The following is a 10618-nucleotide window of genomic DNA, read 5'->3' on the forward strand; positions in this document are numbered from 1 at the left end:
TTCTTTCACACATTGCCATGTACTGAATTTGTTCCATGCTTGATTCGGATGAAAGTTTGTTGGTAACTGGAGTTTGTCCACCAATCTTTGGCTCACAACATTGTTGTCGCTTCCGTAATCGAATCCAACTAAACATGGGTGGCCTTCGATTAAACATCTTGTATAATAAAGTTCCATTCCCATTCCAAATCTAGATAGCCAAGCTATGAATACCAAATGATGTGAATCCAGAGGGTTGGATTCGTTTTACTAATCTATCAAGGTTGGAATGGTAATAAGCAAGAAAGTTGAGAAATTATTTAAAACAAGAAAATGGAAACATATAAGAAGATGGAGCGGAAATTGATAGATATCACACTTCAAAGAATGGAAGATAGGCCTAAGAGTTTAAACACACAAAGGGATAAAGGACCTTCGATAAAACTCAGGGGTTCTTGAATCACTCAAGAACTTAGGAGAATCACACTCACTAAGATAGAAGAGATAAAACTCTTATATTTTCCGAATAAAACTCAGCTTGCCTTCACTGTTGAAAATGGTTCAGCTTATATAGGAGCTTTAACCATTAGAATTACAAAAGACACATAAATTTCAATTACAACCTACTTAAAGCTATTTATGATCCACTCAAGCTAATAATTATCCGTTACTTAATGGTTGATTGTAACTAAATTTAAGGCTACCAAAAGTCATCCACAAACTTTCGGCAAAGGTCCTCTTGATCTTCCAAAGGTTGGTTTTTAAGTTGGCATATGGACCTTTATTACAACTTGAAAATAAAGCAAAACTAAAGCCCATTAATTGGTTAAGCCAATACACAACTTGGTCAGCCAATTTTAAAAGCATTGGGCCGTTATTTAGATAAAGGAAACTGCATCAATATGGCGAATTAGTTATCCTCCATCTGGCACATATGCATTCACATCATACCCTCCTTCTTCGAGAATTCGTCCTGAATCTTAAGACAGTAGTTTTAATATAAGTTTATTATGATCTTTTGAAGGACATTATTTTTCCACAACTTGAAACTAATTCTCTTCCTCTAGGATCAAATACAACTTAAATATATTCATCTTTGTTACTTTCCAATGGTTGCAATCCGTGGAGCACTTTTCTTGCCAACACTAACCCACCTTGATATGTAACAATAAATAAGCCCATGCATTGTGTTTGACGAATTTGCTTCTCATCAGGGGACCAAATCCATAATAAAGCAGAATGGACAAAATTTATTTTCAAACATGGAAGTTGGTGTGTGACGAGTGCGTATTTTTGCCCTCATTCAGTGTTTAATTCTGGGTATTTAATTTAATTTATGTGCTTAAAGAGTGATTTAATTAATAATTCTTATAATTAGGCTGTTTGAGCTTGTGTGATAAAAATGTCTTAAAAAGTGATTTTTAGCTGCCTAAATTATTTTTGGATATTTTAACATTTGTTGATGCAGCTGAAGTTAAGATTAAGTTTATTTAAAGGTGGGAAAATAAATTGATTGAAATTATAAAACACCTTTAAATAAAGCTCAAATTAGCAAGTTTTGAAAAAACACTTTTGCACCACAGTTTTTACTCATACACTGCCCTCTTTCTACATGGGTCTCACCAAAATCCTATTCTGCACCGCAGTTTCTACTAAGTTGCATCCCTCCTACCACTTAAACTCCACTCAACCAGATGCTGCCATGTGGCAATCCTCAACTCTTAAAATTGGCCAACCAGCACATGCCACGTGGGGTTAATCTCCACTAAAGAATTTGAGCCAATAACATGTTGCCACGTCATCATCTTCATCTCCACACAACCAGAAACCCTAATTCTGATATGAGAGAAGGAGAAGGCTACCACGTGTCATCCTGTCAATGGGCAGTCAAATAGTCAACTAGTCAAAAGTTGGTCAAATCTGGTCAAGAAGTCAAATCTGGTCAAAGAAGAGGGGTTTAAGTGCAAATATTCATCTTTTTGGATTTCCCAGCAAATTTGGACTACATGATTGAAAATGGTTTATTTAGAAAATTAATACAAATATTATTTGGTGATAATTTATTAGATGTCTTTAAATAATTAATTTATTTCGCGCAAGGAGGGGCGAACGGTGACGACGTCGCTGGTGGGGCCTCCGACGGGGGCTGTGTCGTTGGTGGTGGCCAAAAGGTGAGCGCATGTCTCAACCGTCGGAGTCATGGTGGCTGCTGGAAAACGAGAAGAGACGGCTACCATGGGTAAAGAAGAGCTTTAATTTTAATTAGCTTTAGCTTGAGTAGAAATTGGGTCTGACCATGTTATTTACTTGTGCACCCCCGTTCTAATCTCTGCACCTCCATTATTTGTGTTGGACTGTGATGAAGGATTGACCCCAACCAAGGATGGAGGCACATGCTTAAAAAGACTAAGCATGTTTAGAAAGGAAGTTCACTAATCCTTCATCCCTTTAATTTGTGTTTGTTATTTTTGATTCCCTAAGTTGACTTAGTTGAATCAACTTTAGTTGGCTTGTTGACCTTTCACTAGGTTTGACTTGTTGACTATAGTTGACTTTACTTAAGCCAACATGCTAATCTATGTTTATTTGCTTTGTAGGTTAATTAGGAGTAAGAAAGCAATGCTAGGTGGCGCATGGTGATTGGGGAGCATAAATGATGTGGAGGAGAGAGTAAAGCAAAGGCATAAAGCACAAAGTAAAAGGCATAAAACAAGTGTACCTATGTACCTTTGGTCTCCTTTGTTTTTAGCACACTTTGGCCACTTTTTGGAGACATACACTACAAGGAAAAATATTTTTAACAGAGGTTTATTTTTACATTACCCATGGTTAAAACCTCTACTAAGTTCTTTACCCGGGGTTTCGATTTCCCCCGCTAAACCATCCCTGGAGAATGTGTTAGCCAGGGTTTTTACGAACCCCGGGAAGCACCAATCAATAACGGAGGTTTTTTATCCTCTTGTATTTAACATAGGTTTTAAAACCTCAGTTAAGTTTTGTGGGTTTAAAACCCCCGGTTAATTACCATGAATTTTGAAACCTCCGTAAAATATCATGGATTTTGAAACCTCCATAAAATACTATCGGTTTTTGAACCTCCATAAAATAACATAGGTTTCAGAACCCCCATAAAATACCATGGGTTTCAAAACCCCCTAAAATACCCTGGGCTTCAAAACCTCCGTAAAATACTATAGGTTTCAAAACCTCCGTAAAGTACCACATATTTTTAAATTATTATTATATTTTTTTACTCATTTATATTTATGTATTCACATATATTTTTTCAATCACAATTATTTACATTTATTCTATTTTTTTAATCTATATTTAATGAAATTATACATAAATAGATATAAACTCATCAAATTGACAAATTATTTATGGATAACTAAATGTATATCAAAGTATAACAAATATACGAATTCAAATTCAAATTCAAGTACCATATTAGTCAGCAAAACCTATCATGAAGTACTGCAATGGTTCTCAAAACATAAAATGATTCAATTAACTTCCACATTATATTATATTCGTCAACTATCACATATGATTTTTCTCATGTCCAGAACTTGTTGTATTAGTTGGCACACTTCCTTGATCAGAAACCTACAATATAAATGTGAATCATAATTACAAATGTAAACTCTAAAAAATAAAAGAAGTTATACAGTCTTAAACATTACCGGTGCAGGATTGAACATACACTACAAAAAAATGGACATTTGTGACGATTAAAATTACAAATTTTAGCGGTTAAAAATCGTCACAAATAAAATTTTTAGCGGTTTAAAAAATCATAAAAAATGTGAAAGACATTTTTTTGTATTTTGTTCAATCTAAATAATAAAGTTATTTATCTGAAGGTAGGTGAAGAACAAATAAGGAAGATATGTACCTATAGTTCGGCATTGTAATGGGGTGCCAATCTCTGCTGTGAACATTAGGATCAATCCATTAGTAGTTCATTCAAACAAGCTATTTCATATAAAAAATAAAATTCCCTGAGGTAAATACTTCATGGAAATTTTAGCTATGATCAACATTCTGCAAAAAGTGTTCAATTTCTCATTTGTTGATTTTATAAGAGCAACCTTAATGAAGTGGAAAAAGTTATTTAGTACCCTTATTCAATCTCATCAACAGCATTAACAAATTTTTCATGATTGATCCATGTTCACCATATTGATGAGTTTTACGTTGGATATAATTTCATTATTCAATACTATCAAAGAAAAAAAATGATTATATAAGAGAGAGCCCTCTTAATTGAGGCAGCAAGGAAAGCAAGAACAATCTCCTCATTCATAACAAAATGACTTAGATCACTCTCAGAAACTAAGGTAGAAACATGACCCGAATGATTCAACCGCACAGAAAAATAGTTAATTTTTTGCTTGTATGGAAACTTAAATTTTAATGCCAAGTGTTATGAGGAATGAGAAGTAAAAAATATGTACCAGGATATCTTTCAGACCAGTAGATTGATCCTGTGGCAGGAACCAACATGGTGAATAATGCCCCTTTTGGTCAAATTGCTGAAACAAGAGTGTATTCATCAATTGTGTGGCTAACTGCAGTAACATGTTTTGAGTGAACCCTTTAATCACTAGTAACCCTCTATCAGTAACCTATAAACAAAATTAATTATCAAATGCTTTAATGTAAGATCAGAAGGTTATCAAGTCTTGCATTTTAATGGCCAAGTGGGGTGATGCAAACACAAGTTAGGACACTCTTAGATAGTAGGACCACTTATAACTCAAGTTTTTGTCTTTCCTGCTCTATTAAAATTACCTTCACATCCGTATAAACTTGTGCATATAGAATTTATTGTATTGCGCATTGGCTTTTGCTTCTCTCTGAATGATGAAATGGATAACCTTGTCAAGAGTCCATTTAACAACCATAATTGGTTTTCTAGTTACCAATATTTCATTGCAGGTCATTGCACCAACTCTAGAAATGTGGATCCTAATAATAGAAATCCTATAATGGATACTTTCTATTTGATTACTAGATAACTGCAACTGTTACAATTAAGTCAGTTTGGCAGGAATTGGTTTCCCCTTTCATTTCTTTCTTTGCTCTTGTAGTAATACAATGTTGATCGATCAGTTTGATTGAATATTCTTAGTTTGTTTACAAAGGTTATTTAGAATAGCAAAGTACTCACTCAGTCTAAAGACAATTTTATTGAACTCCAAGATAGATGTGTAGTCACAAAAGAAATGATAAGGTATGAAGAAAATGTATTGTATGACAAGATGTAGGTATGTATAGTTGTGATTGAGACAAAGATGACATAAAACTGGTTAACACTGTAAATTGCAACATGGTTTTGTCTGCACTATGAAAAGGGGAAGAGAAACCAAAAAGGTTAATTGAGAAGCATACCAAAAAGGATCACCACTACAAATTTTAGACCAAAACAGACCAATTACTTGGGTATAGGTATATCAGGATCACAAAAACTACAGTATCTATCTTCAAATACCTAAATATAAGAAGCATACCATAAGAATGGTAATAATAAAGATATAATAGATCACAAAAATAATAGTCATTTTTTTAAATCTTTAACTTGAAAGCTTCTAACACTAAAAGTTTTATTTTTTTCCTTTCTTGGCTAATTCTTGATGAGAGGAGGACTAAGGCTAAGGTGCACGAATTATTTTTACTTCACCTTGGGAGGTTTAACACCAATTTCAATATTGCGGTTATTTCCCTGCATGTCAACTTGTAGGTTAATTTTACCTGTTATCCTCTTAGAGTTAAAAAGGGTAAAAAAAAAGAAAGTTGCAGGACTATCAAGGTGAGTTTCTTGCCCATTCAGTAGTTAAATGAGAGTGAAACATATATGCATAAAAAATTTGACAATTAATTGAGTTTGTTTAAACAAATTTCTCCATAAACATAAGAAAGAAAAAGTTTTCTCATGAACTAAAATCAACTCACATTAGCAATCTCCTCAATTTCTCTAAAAAATAATTTATAATTAATGCATAAACTAATTTTAGTAAAGGTAGATATCTATTTTATATTTTCTTCTCCTTGAATGTTTGGAGAAAACATTAACTAGACCAATCTTCTAACCACTTATTTTATACTTTGCAACACAATTTAATAAATAGAAGTTAACTTGTGTCTACAATCTGAATGTGAATTCATAAGAAACAGACCAACCGCTAATAACTTCAATGTGTGCAATGGCACAACACGATCATCATGATCAGTTGTCAACAGCATGGTTGATGGATACTGAATAGACTGATCAGTATGTTGTTCCCATGGTCTCCTGACATTATGGAGTGGAGAGTATCTACAACAGTGGATAATAGAAACAATCATTTTCAATACACAAGTTACATATCCAAACATTAGCAAATCACAAGAGTTCATTAAGCAATCTATTTTACCACATTTTTTTATTCTATCCCATTTTACAAAAAATAATATGTAGTATTTACCTTCTCTTCAAGGGTATAAAATACAGATAAGAATTGAAAATCCTCAACTTCAACAAACCAGGAAGAAACTATATATATATATATATATATATATATATATATATATATATATATATATATATATATATATGTATGATGCTTGAAATATTGGGAGTTAGAAACACACCAACAAAGAAAATAGGAATCCCCCAACAGAACTATTAATAATAAGAGAACTGTGGAAAAATGCACAGGTTTATGCTCTGTACCTATCAAGACAACTTCAGCTTCAGGACCAAAGAATAATATGCTGTACATATATATATATATATATATATATTATATTTATAGAGTTCCTTATTCTTCCCTGTTATATTCATCAATGATAAGCGATCAAATGACAAAGGCAGTAATTAAAAATGTGAAAAAATATTCTAAAGAACTAATTTTCATAAATTTCAACAATTATTTTTTCATTAGATGTTATCAACTTTACTAAGTGATCTAGTGTCCGTAGTCGTCAGCCACCACAAATAAAGAAAAAAGAAAATGCTCTTTGACTCCACACGTGGGAAGGTCATATCAGTGCTTTATCTCTTTGGCACATCATAAATTTCTGCACTGTAAACCCATTATCATTCTGCAATGCTTGTTAGGTGGGTGATGCTGCAAGATATTTTAAATTTGTCCCAGGTGGCAAAACAAAATATTAAATGCACACAAAATAATAAAACTTAAAAGTCAAAAATAGGCCTAACATAACATAAACATTAATAACTCACAGAAACTAACATAACACAGTAAAAAACACTTAATTAAATGTCAGTACGTGTCACAATCCCTTGGAACTAATAAGAAAATTACTATATCAATTCGCAGAATCTCAAAATAAAAACAAAAGAAGAAGCAAAAACAGGTTTGAAATGAAGACCCTCAACTAAAACACCATTGGATTTGAGTCCAAGAATCTCCTTGTTACTTTGCTTTGTCAAACTCCTCTAAAACCTTGCTCAAAACAGATTCAACCAATTGTTCTGTGCACAAGAAAAATATTAAAAACTAGATTTAAAGGAACTTTTTCTCTTAGGATTGTGAATGACTAAAACAAAGTGAAGCAGCATACTATGTTTAGGACATCTTTTATGGTCATCATTCCTATCTAATGAAGCCTATAAAACTTCACTAAGAAGACTGACAAAATTACCTGCTCACTTAAAATTAAAAGTTGCTTTATAAGGAAGAGTTGTCCATTTGTGATGATCTTTTTGCTATTAATTTGCTTGCTTTTTGTGGCAGACAGAGGAAGCATAACAGAGAAGGTTTAGACTAATCACATTGTCAAATTTAAATACTTAGTAATCTTCTTGCTAGTAACAAAAAGGTCATTGATATACTGTAGAGAGCAAATTTTCTGCCAATTTAATATCCATCATGTATACTATCACAAGAAGTAACTCATCCACAACAAATAGCTTAGCAGGAGTATTACCAATGTTAATACATGGTTACATAAGTGGTATTCCCAAGTACAACAAACATGAACATCAAAGGATTGAGTCCCTGCAAACAGGACCATTTCCACACATATATTTTACTGTGCTCCTATTCAATGAAACCTCAGATTTCCCTGAGCATCATTTCAATTCACCAAAGCTACCAAGGTCACAATTGACGGAGGTGGTCTACTATTCACTAACTAAAAAGTGAAGTAATTTACTGCACTATGACAAGAAAAAATCTCAGCACTAAGCACACAGTGTAATGCGCTCCAATAGAATTTTAAGTATCATTATGGTGGATCATAACAAGTAAGAAGTAACATATAATCATCCATTAGAATTTTTTTTTCAATGGAATTTCAACCAATATTAAAAAGTGGATTCAAAAGTTTTTTTTTTCATTCTGAAAATGTTTATGTAACACAGATGGGGTTGCTTTTACTACCTGAGTTGTTTCTCAGTGGTGTTAACAAAGTAACCATCTTGAAGGAGGTTCTTGATAATCCATGAACCAATAAAGCTTGTTCCTCTTGTTACACAAACTCTTCCTTTGCTTTATTCCATTTTCTTATGCTTTTTCTCTTCCTCTGATTACTATTTAATGTGCCATTAATGCATAAGCAATAACAATGTTTGATAACTACACTCTTAGTCTCCACCACACAGAATTTGAGAAATAAACAAAAGGTTGTCTACATCTAAATCTTGAACCTCTTGAGAAGCCTGTAACATATTTGCATCAAAAGCCCTCTAAAAGAATTTATAAAAGCAACAAAAGCATTGAAAACTTAATAAAAAACAACATAATAATTATTAAAGACAAAATATTGAAGAGAAAAACCTGTAACAGTGAAGCCCCCCATCTATATGCTCCTAGATTGATGCAGTCTTTTTGCTAAACCAAGCAGCCCCAAAGCAAGTCCATATTGTGCAGGCACACACTATGGTGAAATCTCCAAAGCTTGTCAAAATTGTTCAACTACCTTCTCGTAGAAAGACTCAAAGTTTAACATATCATCAAAAACAGAAACAGTTGAGTAGTAATAGAACAACTTCATCAAACATTTGTTAGATACAATACACTTTAATATTTTTCAAGTATGGGTTTAGAGACAGAGTATTATATCTTGTCTTCTGCATTTCCTAGGTGCTATAATTTGATAAATTATAAAACTAAACATAAGTACAACCATAACCACCAGAAAAAAAAATGTATAGTAAGGAAATAGAAATCTACCAAATTCAAAGTCCAACCAGATAATACTAACTAAATGCTAACTATTACTTTGTATCAAAGGAAAAATTTTCACAAATGAGGAACTTTTGTTACAATGTCTATATATACTGCAAAATATCAATCTAGAGATAGTTGTAGTTGTCTAACCAATAACAGTTATAAACGATTTTAACAGAAAAAATTGACAAGTAAAAAGTACGTTTAACTATTTATAAATGAATTTGTAATTCTTCATGAAGATAAGTTCACCCTTGAGCAATGAATGATCATAGCAAGAATAATCTATAATCATATTTCTTAAACTCTAACATGAATTTATAATTCTTCATGAAGATAAGTTCATCCTTGAGCTGCTCCAAGTGCTACTTCAGCATATCACCACATTCAATCACTCAATTACTAACAAATTTCAACTTGTATCAATGACAAATTTCAAGTTAGGAGCAGAGAGGAACAATTAATTACCATAAGAATCGAAGCTGAAGGTAGGAGCACCGTTGTTGGGTTTGGGATGCTTGTCGTCAAGTAGAATTTGCTCCACGCGTTGCCAAGACTGATTTCGTTGTCGATGAAGAAGGTAAAGGCGGCGGAAAAACAATCGACGTCGTCATTGCCGTTTGATGAAAGCGTTGGCGGCAAGATGAATGTCGATTTCATATTCTTCAGCGATGGCAGAGTCACCAAATTCCTTCACATGCTCATGGTAGACATACTTCTCGTGATCGGTGAACGCGACTTTGAAGTCGAAGGTTCCAATCAAACCCTAGCTCGACGAAGGCATGTTTTTCGTAACTGTCCTCGCGCGACGAGTCGAGGATCGACTCCACTACGCTGGCCGAGTACACGAATCATGTGGCGAGGAGGTCACCGAGCTTCGGATCCTCAAAGTTGATCTCCCAACAGTCCTAAAGACATAGGACTCAAAGTTGATCATTGTACTTGTAGCCACTGGAGGAGATGGAAAAAATTTGGTTAAATTATCCTGTCAAATTTCAAATGCTAACTTCCTGTAAATATAAATTTATAAAAAATGTTTCTACGAAAAGATACAAAATTGCTGCGAATTTAAATTTTGTATGAAAAAATTTATAAAATAAATAAATTTTTCAATAACTTTTATATCAAAATTCGACATAAATGAATTTAGTGAAATTTGTAAGAAATTTGAAATTTTTATAATATTTTCCTGCGAAATTTTAAAATTATTTAATATGTTATTTCCTGATATAAATTTGTAACAAAATTCGTAATAAATATAAAAAAAATTGTGAAATTTGTTAGAAATCAAAATTGGTAAGAAAAAATCATATAATAAGTAAATTCTTGGAAAATTTTGCAAGAAAATTTTATGAATTTTTTTCACAACAAATCTTGCAAATAAATCATAAATTTTTAGTAGTGTACAGAAGAGAAAACCTTTACAAAAGTTACAACCAAAACAATTAAATTTAAAA

General features: G+C 32.7%; 1 long non-coding RNA gene across 8 annotated transcripts; it reads right to left on the reverse strand.

The window, feature by feature from the left end:
- Window positions 1–3340: 3340 nt before the first annotated feature.
- LOC114174941 (uncharacterized) lies at window positions 3341–10144 on the reverse strand. 8 transcript variants are annotated; one of them, XR_014994082.1, is made up of 8 exons: window positions 9630–10144; window positions 8769–8910; window positions 8373–8650; window positions 6925–7988; window positions 6166–6301; window positions 4440–4517; window positions 3878–3913; window positions 3341–3588 (listed from the first exon to the last, which is right to left on the reverse strand). It is a non-coding gene; the product is annotated as an uncharacterized LOC114174941 (long non-coding RNA). The 8 variants fall into 8 exon arrangements; XR_014994079.1 differs by adding an exon at window positions 6698–6795 and having other exon boundaries at window positions 6925–8650; XR_014994080.1 differs by having other exon boundaries at window positions 3878–3910; window positions 6925–8650.
- Window positions 10145–10618: the final 474 nt, after the last annotated feature.

This window comes from Vigna unguiculata, chromosome 3 (assembly GCF_037176805.1).
Source record: "Vigna unguiculata cultivar grain cowpea cultivar isolate G323 ecotype 2 chromosome 3, ASM3717680v1, whole genome shotgun sequence".
Lineage (NCBI taxonomy): Eukaryota > Viridiplantae > Streptophyta > Magnoliopsida > Fabales > Fabaceae > Vigna > Vigna unguiculata.